The sequence below is a fragment of the Scophthalmus maximus genome, chromosome 1 (genome assembly GCF_022379125.1).
Source record: "Scophthalmus maximus strain ysfricsl-2021 chromosome 1, ASM2237912v1, whole genome shotgun sequence".
Taxonomy (NCBI): domain Eukaryota; kingdom Metazoa; phylum Chordata; class Actinopteri; order Pleuronectiformes; family Scophthalmidae; genus Scophthalmus; species Scophthalmus maximus.
This window is the reverse complement of record NC_061515.1, coordinates 21,361,411-21,385,626: the sequence shown is the minus strand read 5'-3', so window position 1 is coordinate 21,385,626 and position 24,216 is coordinate 21,361,411. Positions and strand designations below refer to the sequence as shown.

General features: G+C 42.7%; 1 long non-coding RNA gene across 1 annotated transcript in view; it reads right to left on the bottom strand.

Moving 5' to 3' along the window:
• LOC118312319 overlaps window positions 1-24,216 on the bottom strand; it is a 209,990-nt gene that overhangs the window by 95,728 nt on the left and 90,046 nt on the right. Inside the window, exons 7-8 of the long non-coding RNA XR_004794205.2 lie at window positions 9,455-9,586; window positions 9,103-9,134 (exon numbers count right to left, since the gene is read on the bottom strand). This is a non-coding gene — a long non-coding RNA (uncharacterized LOC118312319). The remainder of the gene's footprint in view (window positions 1-9,102; window positions 9,135-9,454; window positions 9,587-24,216) is intronic.

Genomic DNA, 24,216 nt, shown 5'->3' with positions numbered 1-24,216 from the left:
TCTGTGACTGGCAAACTGGAAAGATACCATTGTTTCAAAGGTGGAGGGATAGAGGGGGATGGAGGGGCGGTGGTTGTTGTCAGCAGATAAGCGTGGAGATAATCAATTCATGCCAGGTTGAACGGTTTTCTTGGCGGAAGACGCGGCGCACAGCGGATGCAAAGTGAGCCCGGTGAGGCAGGTAGACGGGCGCGCGCTGTGCTGCGCTGCGCTGTGCTGCGCTGGTAAGTGTTGAGTCCTTAATAATTAATCCCACAGACTTGCCAAAAGCAAGATTGATTATTCTATTAGAGGTGGGGATCAACAATGACCCTGACTGTAGCTCTATTTCACACACCGTTTGAGTGGCGAGAATAATAACCAATGCTGTGATGCACACAACTTTTTTTTGTTATACTCCGACTAATGATATTATCCTTAAAATATGAAATGCCACATGTAAAGCTGGGAAGATGGGGACAAAAGGAGCCAGGAGAGAAGTGTATTTGATGCAATTAGTTACAACAAATGTTGGACTTCATAGAGAGAAGAGGTATTTAACTTGTATTTTATCACCCTATATAATAATATGATAATTTTATTAGTTAGTTTAAAAACTCTCTTGGCTCTTGGATATGTTAAGGGACTTTGAAAATGCATAAGTCACGATAGCTGAGGCCCACCTGTTAAAGGCCCATAGCACCTTCTCTTTGTTGGATTGAAGGTCGAGGCAAACTGCGTTGTCGTCTTCACTTTTTGTCGAATGTCATGTTGGCTTTAAACAGACAACTGGCCACACTCAAAATTTTAACACTTGGACCAGGACCAATCCTAGATTCAGACAAATGAAAGATTAATAAGGATATGACCAGTCTAGACTAAAGATGTGAGTCGCTGAAACAACACCGGTGTACATGAGACAAAAGATAATGCTTGTAAGGCATTAATGAAACAGCTGATGACTTTGGTTCTCTTCCTTGGTCTAAACCTTTTAGATCAGATCCTTAATTCCCCAGTGGGAAACTTACTCCTGTCGACGTGCAAGGATTAATTAAAATAAGTAAATAAATACATAGAATCCAAAATGCACTAGTACAGTAAAAAAAATGATAGTATACTAACACTCTGTACATCTTCGTTCTGCACCTTCGCAGATATGTTGGGTCTCTGTCAAACCACAGCACCAACTGAAAGCAAGAAAGCTTCAGTCGTCCAACTAGTGCCAGGATTCTTTTTTTTTTCTCTCCATCATTTCTTCCTCTCTTTGGTTTCTGGAGGGAAGGAAAAGTCTCAGGATTTGTCCTTTGACTCTCTAAACCCTCCTCAACCCCTCTAGCTTCCCTCTTGAGCTCATATCCACCCACAACACACACGCACACGCACACACACACACACACACACACACACACACACACACACAAACAAAGCCACATATCAACAAGGTATCTAACTACTGGGAGGCAAGAGATCCACAGAGGTGTACATTAACATAAACACCAAATCTGTTAGAGGAGAGAGAGAGAGTTGTGTGTGTGTGTGTGTGTGTGTGTGAGAGAGAGAGAGAGAGATAGAGAGGGAGAGAAAGAGAGAGAGGGATAGATGAGAGGAGGGGGCAGTAGGGGGAGAACAATGCATTCATTGTGTGCAGATGGAGGATATGAGAGAGAGAGAGAGAGAGAGAGAGAGAGAGAGGGAGAAGTGTAGAGTGTAGCTCCATCTACAGGCCGAGGGATCTTTCTCTCACACACACGCAGAGAGAGTAGCTCTGCCTCTCCGTCACACACACTCACACACAGGGAAAAAAACTTACACTGTCCCTCTCCTTCCTTTCCTTCTCCCTCTGACACAAGAATGTTATTTGCTTGAAAACAAGTAGCATGCTCACACACACACACACACACACACACACACACACACACACACACACACACACACACACACACACACACACACACACACACACACACACACACACACAGGGAGAAAAACTTACACTGTCCCTCTCCTTCCTTTCTTTCTCCCTCTGACACAAGAACGCTTATTTGCTTGAAAACAAGCAGCATGCTCACACACACAAACACACACACACACACACACACACACACACACACACACACACACACACACACACACACAAACACACACACACACACACACACACACCCTTTCACGAGAACCCACAAACACAAAGAGACATTCTTACGTCCATTGTACGCACACAGACACATTATTTTGTGCACACCAAACATATGTTTAAGCCACTTAAATATGCACCAATTTCTTTTGTTAGTTCCTCTCTCATGCAATTACTCATGCACACTTTCAAAATGACACAAGCATATACCAACTCACAAAAACACAGACACATCATTTCTAATTTCTAACCCCCCCCCCCCCCCCTCTCTGTCTCTCCTTGGAAAACATCTACTAATTATTTTCCAGGTGTTGCAAAGTCTTCAAACTGGCCACAGCGATTTTTTTACACAGCCTCTACATTTTTTTAAGCATTATGTAAATTCAGATCACAGTTTACAGGAGAGAGAAGAAAAAAACACAGCATTAGCATGAAAACAACAACCTGCTTCCCTCTTGAGGTTCGTCAAGATCAGGTAATGCCATTTAGATCCAATTAAAACCACATTAAATCCCTTTTAAGCATCATCGTTCGCACCGAGCAAAGACAGAATCTCTCTATTAGCCCACGCTAGTACAAATGCAGGAGATATAAAACTGAAGGTGAACAATACACACTAGACAAGAGCTAAACCCCATATCACAAAGTAAACTCACACACACACACACACACACACACACACACATACACACACACACACACACACACACACACACACACACACACACACACACACACACACACACACACACACACACACACACACACACACACACACACACACACACACACACACACAAACACACATACAAACAAATATAAGCTTCTACAGTGTGTCATCTTGTTGATACCACGCCTATAATTGACATTCCATGTCACTAATTAATTGTTATTATGACCTGTTTCCCATAGATGTGCATATTTCTACTTGATCTCACGGCCTCTGGTCACAAGCTGCTAAAAGAAGCCCTATAAAACCCTAGAGTTTTGTTTTCAGTCATTGTTTAAAATATTGCTTCCTTTTGATTCCCTGATTTTTAAAAAAAAACCAAAACATGACCACTGATTCAGAATCATATGCCAAAGTGAAAACTTCTGTTTTCAATGAGCTTTGAGCAGTGGAGTCTGACATATAGAAACTACTGTATGCTCTGCCAAAGTTAGAACAAGACGCATTACATTATATTTCATATGAAATATTCCTGCTCTGATCCATCTCTGCTTCTCTCACTTGTCTGAAGTAGGCAGCACCTTGGTGCAAAAGAAAAAGTAACAGTATCATTTGAAAACCACCATTTAGAGTCTGATTATGTTTTTTTTTTAGTTGTTTGCTTGTATAATTATAAGCTAAAACCCTAAATACAGTTAAGTGTTCGAGGGGGAACGAGCTAGAATATTAAAATGCCGTGTTAGTCCTCCAATACTCCAATCTGGCCAAACCGAACAAAAAGTACTCTTGGCAATGTTGGGTGAAAGGCAAAGGTCACTGGTTGTAAAAAAGTGAGTGAGTGAAAGCATTAATATTTTGCCTTAACTGCTCTACATAACATTAAAAATGAGACATCGCATATGAAAAAAACAGGGGAGAGAGAGATCCCCAAACTTTCCCAGGATATTTAACAAGTCCCTAACTCTGGTTATCTTCCACCTCAAAGCCATTTAGCAGTTCAGGAAACACCAGTTGGTCCTGCTCTGTCATCGCCTCTGCAACAGCGCTCTCCTACACTTCCAAAAATTAGCGGCATTATGCAGAATCGGATAACAAGACTTCGGTTCCTCTTGCCTTGATTTGGTCAGAGAGGAAATTCATAGTGATAGTTTGACTAAAAGGCTGACAAGCGAGAGGGAAAAGGGGAGATCAAAGGGCTACAAAGCCTGTTCTACATCCTGTTCTTTGAATCTGTTTATTTTCATTTTCATTTTTACATCCCTGTGTGTGTGGATTGTACAACACAATGCTGGACGTAACCATTCAAAACAAGTGGAGCTGTGACTAAATGAGGTGAAACTGGCTCCCAAAGGCCCTTCTCTTTTTTTTCCTCTCCACAAATCATCTGGATCTATAATTTTGTTCCTGCACAACTTTGCAAAGAGTGCAATTATTATGAAGTAAATCACATGGATCAAATGTTGTTTTTCTTTTCTTACACCAGAGGTATGAAATGTCAGGTCACAATAACAATCCCCTTTATACACATTACTGTTCCAGGGCCAAGATCATATCAGCTATATCCTGCTAAACTTAGGTAAATATATGTAATCATCTACCTCCCTGCTAATTTAGTTCAAATACTAAACAAAAATGTGATGTGGTGTTGAATTTGGGAAGAAAACATATATCCCTTGTCCCTTTGCTCCACAGAGAAGTCAGTGGTAAAAAAAACAACAGCATTCTCTGGGGCTGGTCGAAAATCAGCATATTGCTTAAGGACTCTCGACTTTGGCTCCCACCAACTATATCACCGTGAAGTCGGTGAGTTACTCATTCTCTCATTCCAATCGGTTAAATGCAGTGAGCAGAGGAGCACATTTTTCAGGTAAGATCACATCTGCTGCATCCTCGGCGCAGATGTGACGGCAGAAAACGAACCTGACAATGCAGAACTGAGAAGTAATTAGAGGGCCGGGCCGGTGCGCTCCTTTGCTGACACCAAATCAATGCAGTTTTTCCGCGTTATCAATTAAAGACGTGTAATTACAAGCGAGGAGAATTGCCTCTCACAAACAGTCGAGCCGGAGACGGCCCCCTTTCACCGTCGAGCGGCTCCAGACCCGCTCCTCGATTCGCCGCACCTTGACCCCGGCTGCCTCGGCTGACATCCCGACGCGGCAACGACCGGGTTGTTTATGGATTTTATGGCACTCGATGCAAACACCTGAGCGATAAACCCAGCGTAGCGTGCAGAACCGAAATACCGTGCGCTTGGTGGCGAGCCAAAGTGCAAAATGTATTACTCAGGAGCCCAGTTCCCAGCTGAAGCCAGCTGGGCTTGAACCATTAGCCGGTACAAGCAGAGACAACCTGGTTGCAGAGCGCACCAACACTCCTGGGTAAATGAAACAGAGGGCCCTATACTACTCCCCCCCTCCCAACACACCCACCCATCTCAACATCCACCCCCTCCACCCCGCGGCCTCCCATCAGCACCTGGGAAAATGGATTTGAAACGAGGGCAGCTCCACAACCCCCCCCCACCCCACCCCCTAAATGAGCAGATGGAGGCTTCCGCAACGATTATCACCACATTACCTGGGAGTCTGTCGACGAACAGGAACAATACAGGCAGCGCTAATAAACCCCAATCAAACATGACACCCCCCGCTATTGCCGCTCACTTCTCTATCCCTACAAGGCAGAACTAGTCGCAGTGATTCGTTTTCATCAAGCGCCCGGGCTGCAGCTGTATTTGCTGCAAGCGGGGGTGAGGGGGTGGGGGGGTGGGGGAGTCGGTGGAGGTGATTCCTTTCATAGGCCTCAGCCTTGGCTCACCATGTGATCAAAAAGTGTGTTGGAGTCATTAGTAAGATATGTACACCAGTGTTCCCTTCATGAATTATATTCTTGTCTGGGCAGGAACAGAAGGATGTACTGTAGGACATTGTGACACTCTGCACTGCATTCAAACTGAATATTCTGTTGGGGGCCAGCAGCTTCGCAGGACTTGTGTGTTTATGCATAATTGCACATTCAGTCAGTGTGACGCTTGCCAGACCCAATTTTATCTTATATGGACATGGCTTTTTTTAAATGTATTATTGTTTTATGATTTAAAATATAATAAAAGACTAATTTGTACAAATACCGCTGACTGGATTTCCCTGGCATGTAGCAGACGAGTACTTCTCTTGCCCATCTTCACACTTCTTTTCCTGTGTTTTTTTTGTTCTGGTGTGAGTGCTCAGTTTTCCCCCTGGGGAGTCTAGCATTTTCTCTCTGTCTCTCTCTCATGCTTCCTTTTTTTTTTTTTTTTTTTACGCCAAAAAGCCCAACTGTAACAACAGCGGTCTCTAAACAACCAGGGGATTCCAGACGACTGACCTCAGCACCACTCGTCCACCGCTGAGATACAAATATTTACACCTATCGCGTTCAGCTCAGCAGTGAAGGCCGCCCCGCCATGAGAAACACTACCCCGATTGGGCATGGCCTGGCTCGCATGCCCCAGGAAGATGAGGAAAACTAGCCCTTACTCCTTTCTCTCTTTTCCCCTCTGTTAAATCGCCCTGGAGATGCACGTCAGTTACTAGAAAATAATTCAAAGAAGTGCAAGTCAGGGTGGAAAAAAACTTAGGCAAGTGGTGAGGAAAGCTGAGATTGTTCACTACTCCTTGTAGAGAGAAGGGAGTTCTGATAGTTGATGTACTTATTTATCACAGGCACAAAATGGTTTGGAGAACTCATTTATCTGACCAGCTTAATAGAAACAAGATAAACTATTTTGTTGACTAAGTGGTAATACTAGCCGGTGAAAACGTCAACATTTATAGCGTTGGAACAGTCACAAGGTTACATTTTCAACATTCATATCATCCATATTACTTGTTAATAGTTAAATATTCCTTTGTTTTTTTTTCCAATATATTCTTGCACATGCAACTCAGTTTCAGACCTCCAGCATGCAAAGGATTGGGGCAGTTTGCAAATGAAGATGATAAAGATAGCGTGAGAATCAGCGCTTCCAAGCCCGGGGCCACGGTGGAGTCGGAACTGAGCAGCAATTTGATGCTCTCAGAGTGGTCACAAGCTTTGGGCAGTTAAAATAAACACACTAAAAGAAACAGAGGCAACTAAAAGAAATTGAAGGGAGTGTCCTTTGCCATGCGCCTGGGCTCACCCTTAGGGAGAGCAGGAAGACCCCCTAACGTCTAGAAGGATCTAGGAGTGGAAATTCTGCCGCAGTTGTCTCATTAGGATCGCCTCCTCCCTAGGATAAATGTGGACATATCCTGGACATGTCCAACTAGGAGGAGAGCGAAGACATATTGAGGACATACCCCATCTGTCTTTAGACCACCACAAGTCCCTTTTAGGGGTTTTAGGGTTTTTTAACTTAGACTTTGGATAAGCGACAGAAAGTGGATGGATTCTTGCCCAAGTCCCTCTGTTGCCTTGACTCTGGTGTTTAACTCTGCAATGCCGATATCAAGTGCCTCAAAGAACAGTTTTTGCTCACCTATGCAACTGAGCAACTGAGTGCCTAAACTCAAAAGTACAAGAACTAAGTGTTCACTTATGGCTCTATTTAAAGAAATGAAATAATGTAGCTCCTTGTACCCTTTCTTGTGCTCCAACCTTTGCTCTGATGATTTAGTTGTTATTGCTCCGTAACGAGATATTGACTCCGTGTCTAGTCTCATCAGCTCATGTTTCCCAGGCGGTTTGTGTGCTGTGATTGTACATGTTTTATTGCATGCCTCAAATACTCTGGCAGACAAAATTTGATTTCATCTTTTCTGTCCGAATGAAAAACCCGGAGGTGTTTGTTTTTTTTCATTGACCGATTTCTTTGGTTTGTTTCTTAAAAATGAGAATGGATATGCAGCCTGTGTTGCTTGTGACACCAAAGAAAGAAAAACAACAACAAAAAAGATTAGATTTCTCAGCTCTGGGTGAAATGTATAAATCACAGTGCTCTGTACAAGTACCACTAAGGGTCTGAAGAAGCCTGAATGCACAATGTATTCCTTTTCAAAGCACCCGCTGCAGTAGTTTGTGTTTGACACTGATCAAGCATAATCATCAGACGATCAGGGCTGGTGTGTGTGCGCGTATGTATGAAGAGTGCACACACATACACACATACACACACAAAGAGCATTTCCACCTCTATCTTCCCAGTGCAAGTAGAGCTAACCACTCCAGGGAGCTGGAGACTCAATTAATGACATACATACAGCACTTGCAAGATGTCAGGAAGAAAGAAACAACTGCACATATGCACATTAAAGCACGTTCTATACTGCATCTCTCTGTCTGTGTGTGTGTGTGTGTGTGTGTGTGTGTGTGTGTGTGTGTGTGTGTGTGCGTGCGTGCGTGCGTGCCTGCGTGCGTGCGTGCGTGCGTGCGTGCGTGCGTGCGTGCGTGCGTGCGTGCGTGCGTGTGTGTGTGCAGGCAGCTCGCGCAGTCCTATGTACTGCATATAGTTAAGTATGTAGGCTGAGGCCGGCCTCTGGGAAATAGGGTGTTCTTCTGCATTCTCTGCCTTGAAACTTTAACAGATCTAATGCACTATAACATACTATAACCTGTTCTGAAACACATGCTGTTACCAAACATCACATTCAATGCAGACTCAACGACGGCTCATCAAACGGAACAAATGGTGGCACTTGTGAATAAATACGACAGAAGATTTGGTTGATTCTTTCAGATCCAAGTAGAAAACGTTGAATGTGGCTCTGTGGATCTTTTCTTCACGCACGACATGCTGTGTGGAAATCGATGCGAGTGCTTCATGGGTTATTGCTTTTGCAGATTTTCCACAGTGAAATACACTCAAACCCGCTATCACCTGGATGTTATGCCCCCCCCCCCCATTCCCTAGAGTAGAGGACATTGGCCACTAAATGAACACGGTCCTCGTGCGATAAGCAAAGCTCGGAGGAGCTTCTAGTTAGACGACAGAGAAAAGAAAATTGGACAGAAAGCACAGATGAGCTGCTGATTATGCACTACGGCCCTTTAAGTAGATAAAAAGAAAGAATAAGTGGCAGCAGTGCACGGGCTGCAAATGGTCGTATTTAACTGGGATTTTGTGATCGTTTTTCCTATGCTTTTCTGATTTTTACCCTTTTTTTCGCTTTAGTATTTAGTTGTTGTTTTTTTAATCTGGACTAAATATCTGAGTGTAGAGGATGTGGCATGCTATTCACGTAACGTTCTTTGAGGTGGATTTGTGATTTTGGGCCAAATAGATGAAACTGACATGACGAGTAGAAGTCTTTTGTGCCTCTGTACTGGTCTTTGGTAAGAGTACCGTTACTCTTACCTTCATTGCAGCTTGAATAGGAAGCTGGAGGGCTGTAAGAAAGAGTCGAGAGGGGTGTTAATAACCCCATTATGCAACAACCATCCTGTGCATGTGTTAATAAATGTACAAATTATATTTTTACACAGAAAGTGTGTCCACTCTCTTCCTTTTTTGTAAAGGAATACGTGTTCTGGGAGTAAAAATGACATTTTGCACCTTTTCAAGATCTACTACCTATCAGCCATTAAGTTCTATGTAAGCATTAGGGCACTTTAATATTCTCGTAGTTCTCTTTTTTGTAAGAGGAAGTATCCCCCTTCTTCTAAAACATGGACACGTCTTTTTTGGAAGTGAACTCTTCATTTCACACCTCTGCGGTCTTCCACACACCAAGGCCTCGCCTCCTCACTCTGTCTTCACGGCTTAGGCATGGTTGGCTAAAGCTGAGGGGAAAGACGGTGGCTGCTCACGGATGCCGCGGTCAAAGGTCAGCGCTGTTCTCCTGGCAAAAGGTGAGAGGAGCAGAGCACGGGTGAGTGGTGCTGAAATCTCATTTAAGAGATTGACCCCGAGGGCCGGCTCGAGTTAGTCCGCTGCTCGAAGATGTCGCCACCGGGGATGATGTATGGGTTTCGGGCTGAGAGAGGAGCCCCAATGCAACACACACACACACACACACACAAACACATCCACAGAGGCGCACACCTAGGTCGACAGCACGCGTGGTAACACGTCTTTTGATCCGATAAAAATGAAACTTTAAATGAGCCTCGTGTGGAAACTTGAGCATTAAAACCCGCAAATAATAACAGAGCTGCACAAAGAAAGCAAGGATATAGATAAGACACAGGACAGGGTCAAAATCATACACGGCAGATCATTTCAACTTCAAACAGGTTAAGTAGAAATGTGTGGGTCACTGTGAAAAGGTGGGGGCTGCAGTAAAGCAACTGCACAGCATCTCCTCAGATGATTCAGTGGGGAGAGGGAAAATACATCGATACAAATGTTTTTATAAAGAGAACTGTACAGTATTATACTATGTTATATATAACATAATTTAATCTACTTTATATTCTATAGATGGAATCTCTACTATTTGCATTTCTAAACACCTTGAGTAAGATCACTTTAAATTTGAACTGGTCACCTGTGTAAGTAAATGCAAATTGTTTTCATCCCCTAAAATGCTGTAAAGCTCGAGCACATGCTCATGTTAAAGAAACGGTATATCAATAACATTTTACAGTAAAGTGGAATAATTAATGAGTCCAGGTTCTCAGTTGATACCAAACAACAACAAACAATTGTTTGGATTTCACTTTGGATCTGTAACACTTATTGGGTGAAAGTTTACACAAACTAAACATTTGAAAATCGAATTAATTTTGAACAAATGTATACCTTGTACCTTATTAGAAGTGAGTTTGTTTGCCTCTGTTGCTTTGAGTGTGTGTCTCTGTGTATGTGTTAGTTTTTTTACTTTAAGAGTGAGGACATAAGAAAACTAAACTGAGGAAATGTTGGTTGATTCTCACTCAAGGTTAAAGGTCAGGGTTGCAGGGTTCAGGTAAAATGAGGATAAAGTCAAGCATATTCCTTCACCATCTGAATATCCTTTCCTCACTCTCTGACTGTTATCAGTCTCTCAGACTATTTCACTAATTCTGTGTGACTCCTGTTCTGTTTTGTTTTCTGCCAGTCTCTGCATCACGGGCACCACATGGCCCTGTATATGCCATTTGTGTTACTTTCTTGAATAATTGCGAGTAGTGTGGGTGTCGCATTGAACAGAAGGGAACAAAGAGAGTGAAATGAGCCCCTCATTGATCTCCGTATTGAGAACATCTGCCCCGAACCTGAGGGGGGTTGGGAGACAAGAAGGAGTTGGGAGTGAGAAGTTGCATGCATAACAAGCAGCAGAGTTCAGTCAGGTAGATACCAAGTTAATATGGAGGATTTAATTGAGAGTTCATAACATGGGTTTGTGTAACCTTCAGGCAGGCTGTACAGTAACATTTGTATCTAAATATGTATGAATATCTTTCCATATCCTTAAATTGTCTTTATGTTTCACTCTGAAAAAAGCAAGCCCAAAAAACCCTTAGAGATTTGTAGTTCATATTCAGAAGTCATGTAACTCAAAATAGTGATTACAGACTAAAGTCTAAGATCACTACTATGATTGTATAGTAGATTTAATTTCGACCTCCATGTGGAAATTTGGCAACCGCTCTCCTCTCATGTATAAGTGGCATATAAACAATCAGATTTATTTTATGACAAAAACTACAATGTGTTGCACATTTGGCATCAAACTTCTTCTCAACTATTGCACAAAAAACAAAACAAAAATGTATATAAAGGAGGTGAGGTGAAATGTCTCAGCCCACACCAGAGCAGGAAATGGAACCCAGTGCAGCCACAACAAAGATTGGGCTTTGAGGATGAAGGCTTGAACAACTGCAGAATTAGTGGCCAAAATGCATGAACCACTCTGGCTATAGCTGTAACCAAGCAACGAGGTGACACCGGATCTTTTGAGGTTCTCACAAGTTATTCCACGATGTGCAGGATGAGTGACTGACTTACAATTAGACGAGGCAGTTTAAGGGAATAAAGGATCTCAAGATATGCAAGTTGAACCACTTCAACACAGAATAAGTCCTGGAATGCATTGAAATCACGGAGTGATGATATCTACGCATGTAACAGTATCCGAGGGTGGAGTTTGCTTTTAACTGCCAGCTGCTGAAGTTTCGCGGTGCAGCTGCTATTAAATAAATGTCCCATCTTAAGCTCGGTATCAGGATGGCGTGGAGATCAAACGCCCATTTGAAACCTGCCCTAATTATAATAGGAGGAGAGCCGAAGTTCAAATATTTATTAAATTGTAATCCTGATGCTGTATCCGTTTCATGGAAGATGAAGGCTCTTGCAGACCTGACAGTTTCCCCTTACGTCCCGGCGCTGGACGGGAGCACGTTCTGCCTGAGCGTGGCCACATGTGGGGCTGATTACGAGGGGCCGAGTGTTTACGGTGGACCCAGATGTTGGGTGTTTAACATGGCACGGGCCGAGCGGCGGGTTTTGACAGCTCGTGGTTCGGCTCGACCTACACTTTGGTTGTTGGGCCGCTGAGACAAAATGTCAAACATGCAGATAAGGGGCCAAGTAAATGTGATTGCAGCAATTCAGTTTCTCCACTGCCCGGCCAATCTGTCCAACGTCGGTCAACACCTCGACGTGTGTTTGGAGGGAGAGGGCCAAGGCTGCGGGGCTTCCTGAAAACCACCCACTGGTTAAAGTAAAATGGATGGATGGATGGATAAATAGATGACTAATATTCTGAAAGAAAGGAAAACACCCATACAAACTCATACAAAGTTAACTAGCTTGTTATGAGTTGGGAGATGAATGAAAGAATGATGCTGTTTGGAGGCAAGGAGGGAAGGGAGGTTAAAAGGAAGCTAGTCATCGTGATGAATGAATGAGTGAATTAATGAATCAGAGAAGGATTTGATAGATCTTTGAACAGCGTCATCTGCTGGAAAAGAAAAAAATAATATCTGGTTCATCATTGATTAGCGTGATGATCAATAGATGAGAAGTTAATGGACGAAGGAAAATGATTGCGTCAACGGACAGATGCGACACGTTGAAGGAGAGGACAGAGCATGAAAGGAAAAAGGAGGGTGAGACAGAAAGTCATTAGAGTTTGAGTGAAGGAATGAAGGAATAAATGAAAGATGAGGTGATTCATTGAGAGACGGAATAAGTGAAAGGCGGCATGAATAAAGGAAGCAAGGATGGAAAAAAAAATCTGTCTGCAGTGAGGTACTAAGGAAGGAAAGGGGGAAAAGAGGAGATGAAGGAATGGACGGATGAATGTTTGGCAAAAGGGAGAGAGATTTTAAACATTTTACCTAATTTCAATAGCACTTATATATTTAAATTCCTTTGATAGCATAAGGCTCAGCGGTCAACCTGACCAACACTGAACTACGAGAGTCCACCGTGTCCATGTGTTTATCAAGGTAAGTTAAAAATATAAAAAGCAGATAACCCTGAGTATCTGCAGGCTTGAGGGCGATCACACATTTCAGAATATGCTGCTGTCAATTTAATATTCCTGGCCTGTGGGGCAGTGAGAGATCAGGTGACCTGGGGTATAAATAGGCCATCTGCCATCAGCTCATCTCCGCCCGACTCCTTGACGGCTTCAGAGTGACTGACTCTGATGTCACTGGAAATCAGGACAGTTGTCGCTGAGGGACCTCCGAGTCGACGGTGAGCTTCGGTGTGTCTCGGCGACGTGTTGGGGAGGAGGAGGTTTACATCTGTTTTCTCTGAAGTGATAGGGGGGGGGGGGGTCGCACCGGGGAGTGTAAGGCCCGCGAGGTGCAGAGGTGAACGGAGAGACCCGAACATTGCAGAGCGAGTCAGCGGCAGTTGCACGGGTAGAGTGCCTTTATCGTTTCCAAATTGTTCCTTTATTCTAAGCTGACATGACAAAGCTTTGAATTAAATGTATTTGTAATGAGATGGCAGTGTACAGGATCCTTTAAAAAAAAAAAAATGTTGCTGTGGTACTAATTGTTATCCTTGTGCACGTGTCTCTTGATAATTGCATCGTTGTTGTTGTTGTTGTTGTGTTTATTAAAACATGACACAATTACTAACAAATCCCTGCTCTCAAAGCAGCGACACTGTGCACTGTCACCTCGATTCCTTGTTTGTTACGGCGTTATCCAAAAGAACAGATTATCGTTGATGATTGATTAAAATGACCTGTACAGATATGCCAAGCCTTATCAAACCAGAAACTTTGCTTACAGCCTCCCGCTTAGCTGTCTCATAAAATGCAGTAACTTAAGTTTTGTAAAGTAATGCAACAAAAGGGAAAAATCGCAAAATGACAAAAACCCAGTTATGGTGCTTTTTAAATGATAAATGACACATCTACTCTTTGTCTACATTGAAATTTGAAGTTTCTTTCCAGCTATATATCATTATTATGTAATGTTTGACACAATTACAATGAATAAAGCCCCAAGAAGTTGTTTCCGTTTTAGCGGAGCCCTGAAATTAAGAAGGTTCAGATGAGCAGGTGCACCTGCTACCCAGCACATTACTGAGGCAATGGGCAAAACAACTTAACTCGCAATTTAGCAGCAATTTCTGCTGCGGTTTCACAGAATCAGCAGGTCCATTTTACAACTCGCCACAATGACTTTGAGATTGTGGGTGCCTAAATATCACAAACAACTTGAATGTTTTCTTTTGTAAAGGCAGACTTCAGTGAAAGTTGAGATTTTTTTTCCCCCAGCTTGGCTTATAAAAGTCTTAGTGCTCTCTCCATTATGCCGCTCTCCTGGAATCCCTGGGAAATTCAACGCACCCTTTATAATTACTGCACCAACTGCCGGCTGACAAGGCTCATTTGCCTTCGCTGGAAGAGGTTGTCTCCTTCCGTTGGTGCCTCTGTTGTGCCAATGCCCTCCCCCTGTCACTACAAATTCCCATCTTTACCTACGCAGCCAGTGGCGCCTTCAAATATGGATACACGGCCTGCTTAAGGAGAGCACTGTCAAGCTGAACGGGGATGGGGACGCTCAAGGGGTTAGATCTCCAGGCAGATTTCTCGTGGTTGAATTCATACTGCACAAGTGAGCATGGTTGGGGGGAAATGAAAGGTTTGCTTTGTAAAAGGGCATGTTTCCTACAGTAACTACTTCAAGAGTAAAAAAAATCCTTAATACTGAGAATTGCTTTGTAACATTTAAGTCCACCTGTCCGAGCAGTTCCCTGATAGAAGCTAATACGGGGATATGATTTAGGTAGGTCTACATCTGCCCCAGGCGATGCTTTTGTATGAAAATAATTTCCTTATAATAATCAATTAATTAATATGATTTTTAGGGTTCATTTAATTCATAAATGTGTTTAGGCCCACATCATTTTTTTTCTATCACCGGTTGACCAAAACAAAAATAAGGTTTTGGTGTCAAAACAGAGGAGGCAGAAGGGGAAGCAAACCCTTGGTCATTACGCCACCACCACATGATGTGCAGTCAGAAATATGACCTAAAATATCATGCGCGCCGCATTAGCGCAGTATGGTTCAAGTGCTTTGCAATCTGTTTGTGCTGTCAGCATGTCATAGCATGTTATGGTCACCTGAGATGGGCTCTCAGCTGATAGCTCATACATTACGCATGAGAATCCCGGCTGCAAACATGGATGACATGTCATCGGTACCAGAGGAGAGAAAGAAAACACACCTTTTTTTGTCCTCTGTTGTTCTGTCTGTTTATTTAAAAAAAAAAAAAATCAATGTTGAAGACGTTTAGCAAGATATTTAGCAATATTGCAAAAAGCCACAAGTGAGCAGTTTCAATTATCAGGCTAAATGTCATCCAAACAACAACAGTTTATGAAAATAAAGTTAGATTTCAACCGTATTTGGGCGTTGTGTGATTTGAAACAAACAACCCTAACCCTAATTGAATTGGAAAATAAAATTGTTAACTTCTAAAAAGCTAAGTGAGAGTTATGTGCTCTGAAGACAAGCTGTGTAACGCATGAGGTCTGTCATAGAAAACTCATGCAAGAGCTTAATTATTAAAAATCAAATGAAGGCAAACTGACCCGACAAAATTTGATTTTTTTCTATTGCTTATAATTTTTGTTTCATGTGAGCTTGCGTTGGCCTTTTCAACTCTAAAAAAGGCGACATTTAGATAGGCCTAAGGTTTCCGTGCAGCTGGATGCTAAGTTTGCACTAATGGCTTGTTGTCCCTTCTGTTTTCCCTACTTCCCTCATTTCACATGACAGATGGCTCAAACAGACAGGTAGCGGGTGTGAATCCAACATCAGAATATGTAATTTCTTTGTTAAGGCATCCACCCATGCCTGTCGTCTCCATTCTCCCGACATCCCTAAAAAAAAAAACAGAGGATGTTTTCCCATCCAAATGTCTCCTCTGTTAACGTCGGCCCCCGTCTGTCTTGGTAAAGTGAGCACATGGTTCATGCATAAATCAGCAGCACGGTAATCCCAGGTTGTCCCCCGATGCGCCGCCTCCGGTGATCTGGCTACCGGAGCCACGCCATTATGCTGGCACACTGAGTCAGTCACCGCTAAACAAATATGAAACCGCGCCACTTTGTGTCACAAATTTTTACATTCAACAGAGGTCACGTAAAAGCGAGCGAACCTTTTTTCGCCCCATCTGTGAGCTAAAACGTTAAAAAGGTGGGCGAGCCTCACGGGAGGAGAAGAGGAGAGGAGAGAGACAGAGAGAGAAACAAAGAGGTAGTGAGGATGTAAGCCATTACAGCTGTGCATATCACAGCTATCCAAGATGTATGATCCCTGTGGCCGTTTCAAATATTAACTCGCTCACCTGTGTTTCCCCAAACGCAGTATTGCAAGATGTGACTACAATCTATAAAATATGATGCTTTTCACAGGAGCGAGGGGACAAAATGGGAGTTGTCACCTGACGTCCTGGTAGGCGAGGTCGTGCATCCATGCGTTCACCACGCAATCAGTTCTCACTGCTCTTCACAAAGACAGAACCACAACGAGATATTAATCCAAGTCACTGCATGAAACAGCTAAAACAGCAACATATATATTTTTTTTTATTCCTACTTTCTTTGTGAATATTTAGAAAAAATGCAGCTGAATCCACGCACACACTTGCAGGACTGTGTGGGTTTTCTGCACTGATCACATCTGTACTGGTAAATTAGAAACTGGGTCAACTTTGAACTTGAGTCGGTGATCGCCGTGAGGCAAACAAACACTAATATAAAGAAGAATACATGAATATGTTTTACGTGGAATAATTTGTTCCGTTTTCTTTAGACCATATTTGACTTACCCTATATCCGTCTGACACTACATAAATATATATATACAATATGAATTTGGATCATACATAATTTAATATCAGCATGAAACTGCTCTGGGAGATATATTTACATACTTGCACCCATCTCATGAGCTTAAATCACAAAGTGTTGCCTAACTTTGAGATGATGTGGACTTTCCCTGTCTGGTCCAGGTGAATTTCTTTTTGTGATATGTCATATGTCAACTCGCATTGGGCTTATAAGAAATCACAAATGAATACCAATCGCATCCAGAACACTACAAAAGAAAAAGTAAAAGAATACTTGCATTACTAATGTAATCAAATTTAACACGTTCGTGTCTACCGCAAAATTCATAAATGTCCAAGGAAGCACATGTTATTGTAACCTACCAGAAAAATCTACACCAGTCACATATTTTACACATTTGTGCTCACCCAAAACCCATCTCTTTGTACTTCTACATTTCCTCTCTCATGCTTCTCTTTAGAGCTCTGGCAACAACAGGTCAGTAGCCAATCAGAAGAGAGGCTCAGAGCCTCCTACAACTGCAGCTTGGTAAAACTAGCCAGTGAATGCAAATGGCAGTGGTCAGTGTGTGCTGAAATGAGCTGAACAGACTGGTCGACATGCAGACATAAAATGTTTCAGCTGGATTTGGTGTGGAGCTGTGCACCAGAGAACTTGGGTCCGGTTCCGCTGCAAACCCCTGGATTGTGGCGTGGCAGCATCCAGGTCCAATGTAAGAATGGCATAGCCCGCTGCCCCTGCATCCAGCACACTCTCCTCAGCTGCTAGACCCCTGGGTGGACCGGTACCGTGCCAGTGTGAGAACCGAGGCCAGAGTCTTAATCTGAGACCATCGGGGAAATCGGGGAGGTGGGAGGAGTGGGACAGAACAACCATGGCGGACATATGCTTCGTCTAGGCAGCACCTATGAAGACAAAGCCATCAAGCAGCTTTTTTTTCCAGCTTAAACTTGAGACGGCGGCTGTGAGTAAGCAAGTTTGAAGTCAACATAAACAGCCATAATAACAGCTGGTTTCAGTCCAAGTGTAACTAAACCACGATTAGTTATGAGGGATTTAGCATTCTCAGAGACACCAAATTCTGCAATGTAAGGCTGCTGATCTGTTACGTTGTGACGTTGTGTAACGTCAGCATGATGTTTTGTTTACTGACGTCATGTTATAAGGTTTCTCATAAAGCAGAGATACTTTTTGCAGCTGCAGAAAAATCTATAATTCCCTGTCATTGCACTGCGAATTAATGCAGTGATGTGTGCGACAAATTGCCGTGCAAGGAAATCTCAAACGTGCCCCCCAGAAAAGTTTGGTGAAAGGAAACGATTAAAGAGAATGGTTGTTAAAAACAAAAAACATTGAGGTACTGATGTGAAACAAACTATGGTGAAGTTAAGAACTCCCATCTGTCAAAAATAGAAAAGAAAAAATATTACATTCATGCATCAGCATAGCCACTTAAGTTAGGATGCAGCTGGATGACGCTTGTTTGACTCCTTCCATAATGATTGGAGTATATAGCAGAGCTCAGGGATTTTTTTAGTTTTTTCCTCTGCAGGATTTTTGGTGCTGTGTAGGTCATCTACACCGTTACACTAAAAAGAAAGGTGAAGGTACAGGCTCACGGGCCCTTTGCTACTGTGTATTTCCCCAGCAGCTAATGCATGTAGAAATGCTTCCAAGTATGTCTAGTGATTATTTAGACTCAAACCTCTTCTCTAATAATCATTCTAGATACACACGCCCCGCTCATCGCATCCCAACATCGGCTGTTGATTAGCCTATTTTTTCTCTGGCCGATGAAACTCCTTCCACAGAGAGCAAGGCGAAGAGTTAAAGGCGAGTCAGCGGTGAAGGGGCGGAGAGACGGTTGGAGGGAGGTGGGAGAAGTCACTTTTGATGATATTACGTTTTAATTATTTCTGCAAATGCAGGAAGTTGAGTTTAATAGCACATGTTGTGTAGGTGTCTATCTCCAGCCGGCCATCTAGCTGAGCAGCTGATGTTCTACCGGCGGCCACGAGGGAATAAAAAACCCCTTGCAACATACACACACACATGCACATATCCACACACCCCTCTTCTTTCATCTCATTAATGGACATTCCTCCACAAACGTCGGCGAGTCTACCTGACTGCAATCCTTTAAAGTTTAATTCACTCTACATTTAGCCCTGGTCATAAATACCATATTAGGTAGCGGCAGCATGTTTTATGTGCTCCCTATGGTCGTGCTTTTGTTTTAATGAAGCCATTTGCAACTTATGAGCAAAAGGAAAGAAAAAAAAAAGGAAAAAGAGAGAAAGTCGCATATTAGAATAGATCAGGGATAGATCAGTCAAACCTATTCCCACACTGTGTTTTATACATGGGCTGGAATAAAATGAGGCCGGTGCCCATCCACCGGCAAACAGGGAACACTGTATTTTATTTTTCCCCTTTCAATTCTTGCTGATTTGAAAAAGGGCTTTTATCGAGGAGTGACTTGTCAATTACTGCGAAGCATTGACGTAATCACATTATTCACTTGCTGCGATGAATTTCAAGGGATTTGTCCTGGTGACATTGTTTTGCCTTCATTGAAAAATAAATGTATTTGCCAGCTGCACCACATTGGGTGTATCTTCCAAAAAAATATTTTGAGTGAGTTGAGTTTAATATCACATGTTGTGTAGGTGTCTATCTCCAGCCGGGGGGGAAGAGACTTTTCACATTGTTGTCTGAACATTTCTTCGGAGTTTGCCATTCATATATGAAGAATGCAGCAGGAGACTGTCTAGGCCAGTTGCAGATGAAAAAATAATTTGAGGAAATTAGTGGTGACTACGTTCTAATTCAATATTGAAGCAAGTGAGATATTTTCCTCCTTAATAACCCTGCTGTTGTAGTCGAATGCAGGAACTTCAGTATAGAATTTTTTTCAGTCTGCGGGATCATATTGGTCTTGTAGCATGTTGTGTTAATTTCTGTTTTGAAACCCATCAGTGTGCCTGCGTATCAATGTCACCATGACAAATGCCTTACATTTGTTTGTACAGATGCTGTATGCTGGTAAAATGTATGAGTCTGTTTTTTTTGTCACAGAGGTAAAAGGAAAAGTGACAGCAGACTGTTGAGTGAGCTGAAAAGTTTATTTTCTTCTTTTTCTGTCTGTCACAGCCATTGTGGAGTGAGTCTTATCATGAGAAGCGTACAATCTTTTCAGTTTCAGATCTCCACATCTTTGGGGGGGGTGGGGGTTATTATGTATGCTAAAGACGGCAATTACAGATTCAAATTTATGGAGAAGTTAAGTGTCACCTCACTTTAAACATAAGGACCGCATCCAAAATGTACCCCCCCCCCTCTTCATTCAGAGCGAATCCTGCATCAAAGTCATCGGGTGGAGCTTTGAATGGTGGAACAACGGGATGTCACATCTTTTGTTTCCTCTAATATCCCCGGAAAATCTGGTTAAAGTTGGAAGATGCGACGGCAACGGCGAGCTGGTTTCTCTGCCGGCTGCAGAGATTCCACACTGTTTTCACAGCTGTCTCGCTCGCAACATGGCTGAAGGTTGGGGGAAGGTGTGTGTGTGTGGTGGGGGGGCTGACGCGATCAACTCATGTGTAAAGATGAGATATGAGAAGCAAAAGGGATAAACCAATACCAGGAGCGTTTGATAAAAGCAGCGGCAGAGAGGAGAACAGTTTGAAACGCAAAGTACTAGCATTCCATATCATCCGCCAGGAGTCAAAATCTCTGCCCCACAAAACAAAGTCCAGAGCTGCCCTTAAGATCTATTCTGACATGACCATATAACAATATAATAGAGAAAATGTATGTTTATCTGTCTATCAAAAGCGTCCACCCATCTACAGATGCCGGATGTGACCAGAGGTTACAAACTCAAGTTCAAACGACTTCAGCCCGAGGATGTTGGGCAGCTCAAATCATTATTAGTGACTCCATGCCACATTTGAACGGTTATTGTTGGTCACAGTGTCATGCGACTGGATGGCAGCTGCTCACAGGTAATGTCCCTCTCATGCCGTAGTTATTAGGCCTCTGGTCAACAGCCAAACACAGCAGCTGTCCGTCCAACACCAACCTATAAACCCCCCCCCCCGGCTCCTGTTCATAAACAATAATATGCAAGGCAAATGGGGTGGCCAATGTCAGACGTGGCCAGACAAACTGGGTGGCGTCAAGGTCATTGTCGCCACCCAGTCGCTTTCCCCTAAACACTTGTGTAATTGTCTCTCAGTTTTGGATCCCTGCTTGTGAAAATAGAACAGGGCCTCTCTTTGAAATTTCTCCACAGCACTATTTATATGATAGGCAGGCAAACTTTTACTTTTACATCTCGTCAGGTCTCTCGCAAAAGATTTGATCTTAGTGGCTGGATTCATCCTTAGTGGATGGGGCCTATAATAATTCATAAGATAAAGGAATCTCAGCTCAATATATCGGAGAAATGACAATGCTAATTAAGTCTTATTGATTCTTTATCATAGCAATAATGTCGTTGCCCCACACTACTGTACCTAGACTTCGGAAGACTATACCAACACATTAACATAGTAGCGATTTAGTACTGGACTTCCATATAATTACAGATCTCACAAGAGACCAAATCAAAATCCAAGCTCTAAAAACTAAAATAATATAAATATATTTAATGTCGTGAAAGTTATTTCAACCATATTGCCAAACCTCACTCCTCACCCAAGCTTGCATAACCCAGGCTGACATTGGTAGGTCCGTCTTCTCAGACTTGATAAGCTCCTTCAGAGACACAGAAAACATTATGCAACTGTTGTCTAGGCTGAGCGGTGAAACCGATCATGACTGGTTTTGTTTGTTCCGTTTTATGCGCCTTTAGGTGAAACCCACTGATAACAAATGTTTGGAAAATATTGTAGCTCCAATTTCTTTTTTCTATTAATCCTGAAGCAACTTCTTCATAGTCACTGAATGTGGTGAAAGTACGTGACGTTTGACTGCAACTGCATTATGGCATGGTAGGAAATTTGGTTTGCATGCATGAGTAGGTCACAGGAATACACCGATGATATGAACTATCAAATATCTTTTTAAGAGCTGTGGCTTATTCTTTTCCAATTTACCGATATCTTTCGGGCTCAGGCATATTGAAAGAGCTGCACAGATTTATATTTTTTTGTCATTTACTTTTATATCTGCCTTTTGTGGCATGAGGTAAGTGCTCTATGTGACAAAATACCTTTTTTTTTGCCTTGAATAATACATCGACACGGGCATAACGTGATCTGACATTTGAAACGGGCATCGCAGGTTCTCTGTTAATAAATGATTTACACAGCCATCCCAGGAGACCTGGAGTTAGGTCCATCTTAGTGGCAGCAATCTAAAACTTTGACTCAGATCCAGCTCTGTCCTCCAGGGGATGGACAAATGGACATGGCCTACGTCTCCTCCGTGCCCCCGGTCTCCATTATCGACCCCGGAACGAGTAAAAATGCAGACAGGAGCAGACCATAATGATCCAGTGTCAGAATGCAAAGTGCAGCATATCTGCTTTTATGTGTGTTTTCCCCCATCGCGGAGAGGAGGAAGTTGTGATTCTTTTTTACCGCGACACAGATTTAGGTGCACTAACAGCATCCGACGGTCCCTCAGAGAGGCCCTAATGTGAATTTAATGACCCAGCGCTGGGCGCATGACAAGTACGCAAGGTGAAGGTGACAACCTTTTTTTTTCTCCATCTTTATGATTTTTCTTCCCCCCGCCGAGTCCCTCACCCCTCCCCGGGTCTTGTTTTCTGAAAGCCATGGTGATGTTACATCTATTACACCACTGCGCATTGCTGGCAGTCACTGCTTTCTGCATTATGCAGAGTAAAAACTCACTCCCTCCCTTCGTCCAAAACGACATTTGCTTTAAGACAATCTCCCACTTTGTAGCTAGAGACCGGTCTTTCACAAGTTTGAGTCCCAAAAGAGCATACTGTACTATATGTCACCATCAAGCCAAGAGAAGACACTGTACATCGGAGCTTTAATTATGCAAACATTCCTCGGAGGCAGAGCTGCTCTGCAGGCTGAAATTATCTCACTGGTTGACTTAAACCTCAGTGAGCAGAGCCAAAGAACCACAGTTATGTGGGCAGATGTGAGCTCACTGGTAATTTTGAGCTGCCAAGAATGGGGGTGAAAATATAACTGGAGAAAAGTTGCAGTGATGCAAAGTCATGGTATTGATGATTGTGGAGAGGAAGCCTGTTTATTAACACTCTAACATGTTGTACATTATGTACAACATTGGTAGATATACACATTCTGTCCACTGTTGGATAATTTTGTACCAATTTTTCGCTATGCGTGGACCACTTCATTCCAATGAAAGAAAAATCTTAGACTGTAGGGTGTTTCCAACATTGTGCCAGTAGCCAGAAGAGGATGGTTTTCCTTTTCAACGTGGCAACACCTCTGGGCATAAAGCCTTTCCATAATTTCCCAGTTTGATGTGGAAGAACTTGAGTTGCCATCCCCCAGGCTTGACATCAACCCCGTCCAACATATGTAAGTGTAGTGTTCTGTTGTTTTGGTGTAATGCTGTGTTCATGTATATACTTTGACACTTTTGGTCATTTATCATGAAGATGATCTTAACTGTTCATTGTCAACAGCTTTACCCTGAAATGGTTATGAGTTGTTAAGGTGACTCAAAGCTTGGAAAGACGGTCTTCAATCATTCACTCTTGATGTTTTTTTGCAAACCATAACCAAATATTTGAGTGGCCTTTGGTTTATTAGGTTTTGCCATTTCGGTTTACAGGGGATTATTGTAACGGATATTCCAATCTGCCACCACATTTAGTCATTATTCAAATTACTAAATGCAATGTCAATAAAATCAGCATAATGTATAAGTTGGAGCAACCTCTCACAAGAGTGAAACCGCCCCCCAGAACATGTTTAGAGAGACAAATTCCCCACAAAGCGCAACGTACAAGCATTACGGCCACTAAGTGCATATTTGGTCATCGAATCTCAGGGTCATCATGATCACATAATGTGCTCCAGAGGCTCCCAGCGGCACAAACACATTTATTTCCAACAAAAACTCTTTTCATACTTCGACAGGAAACCTTGCATTCGCACAACACTTAACCACGACCGGCTCAAACCTGATTAATGCTTAAACCAATTACAGCTTCCCCCAATTAGAGGACATTACCAGGTTAAGAGCTCTAATTTATCT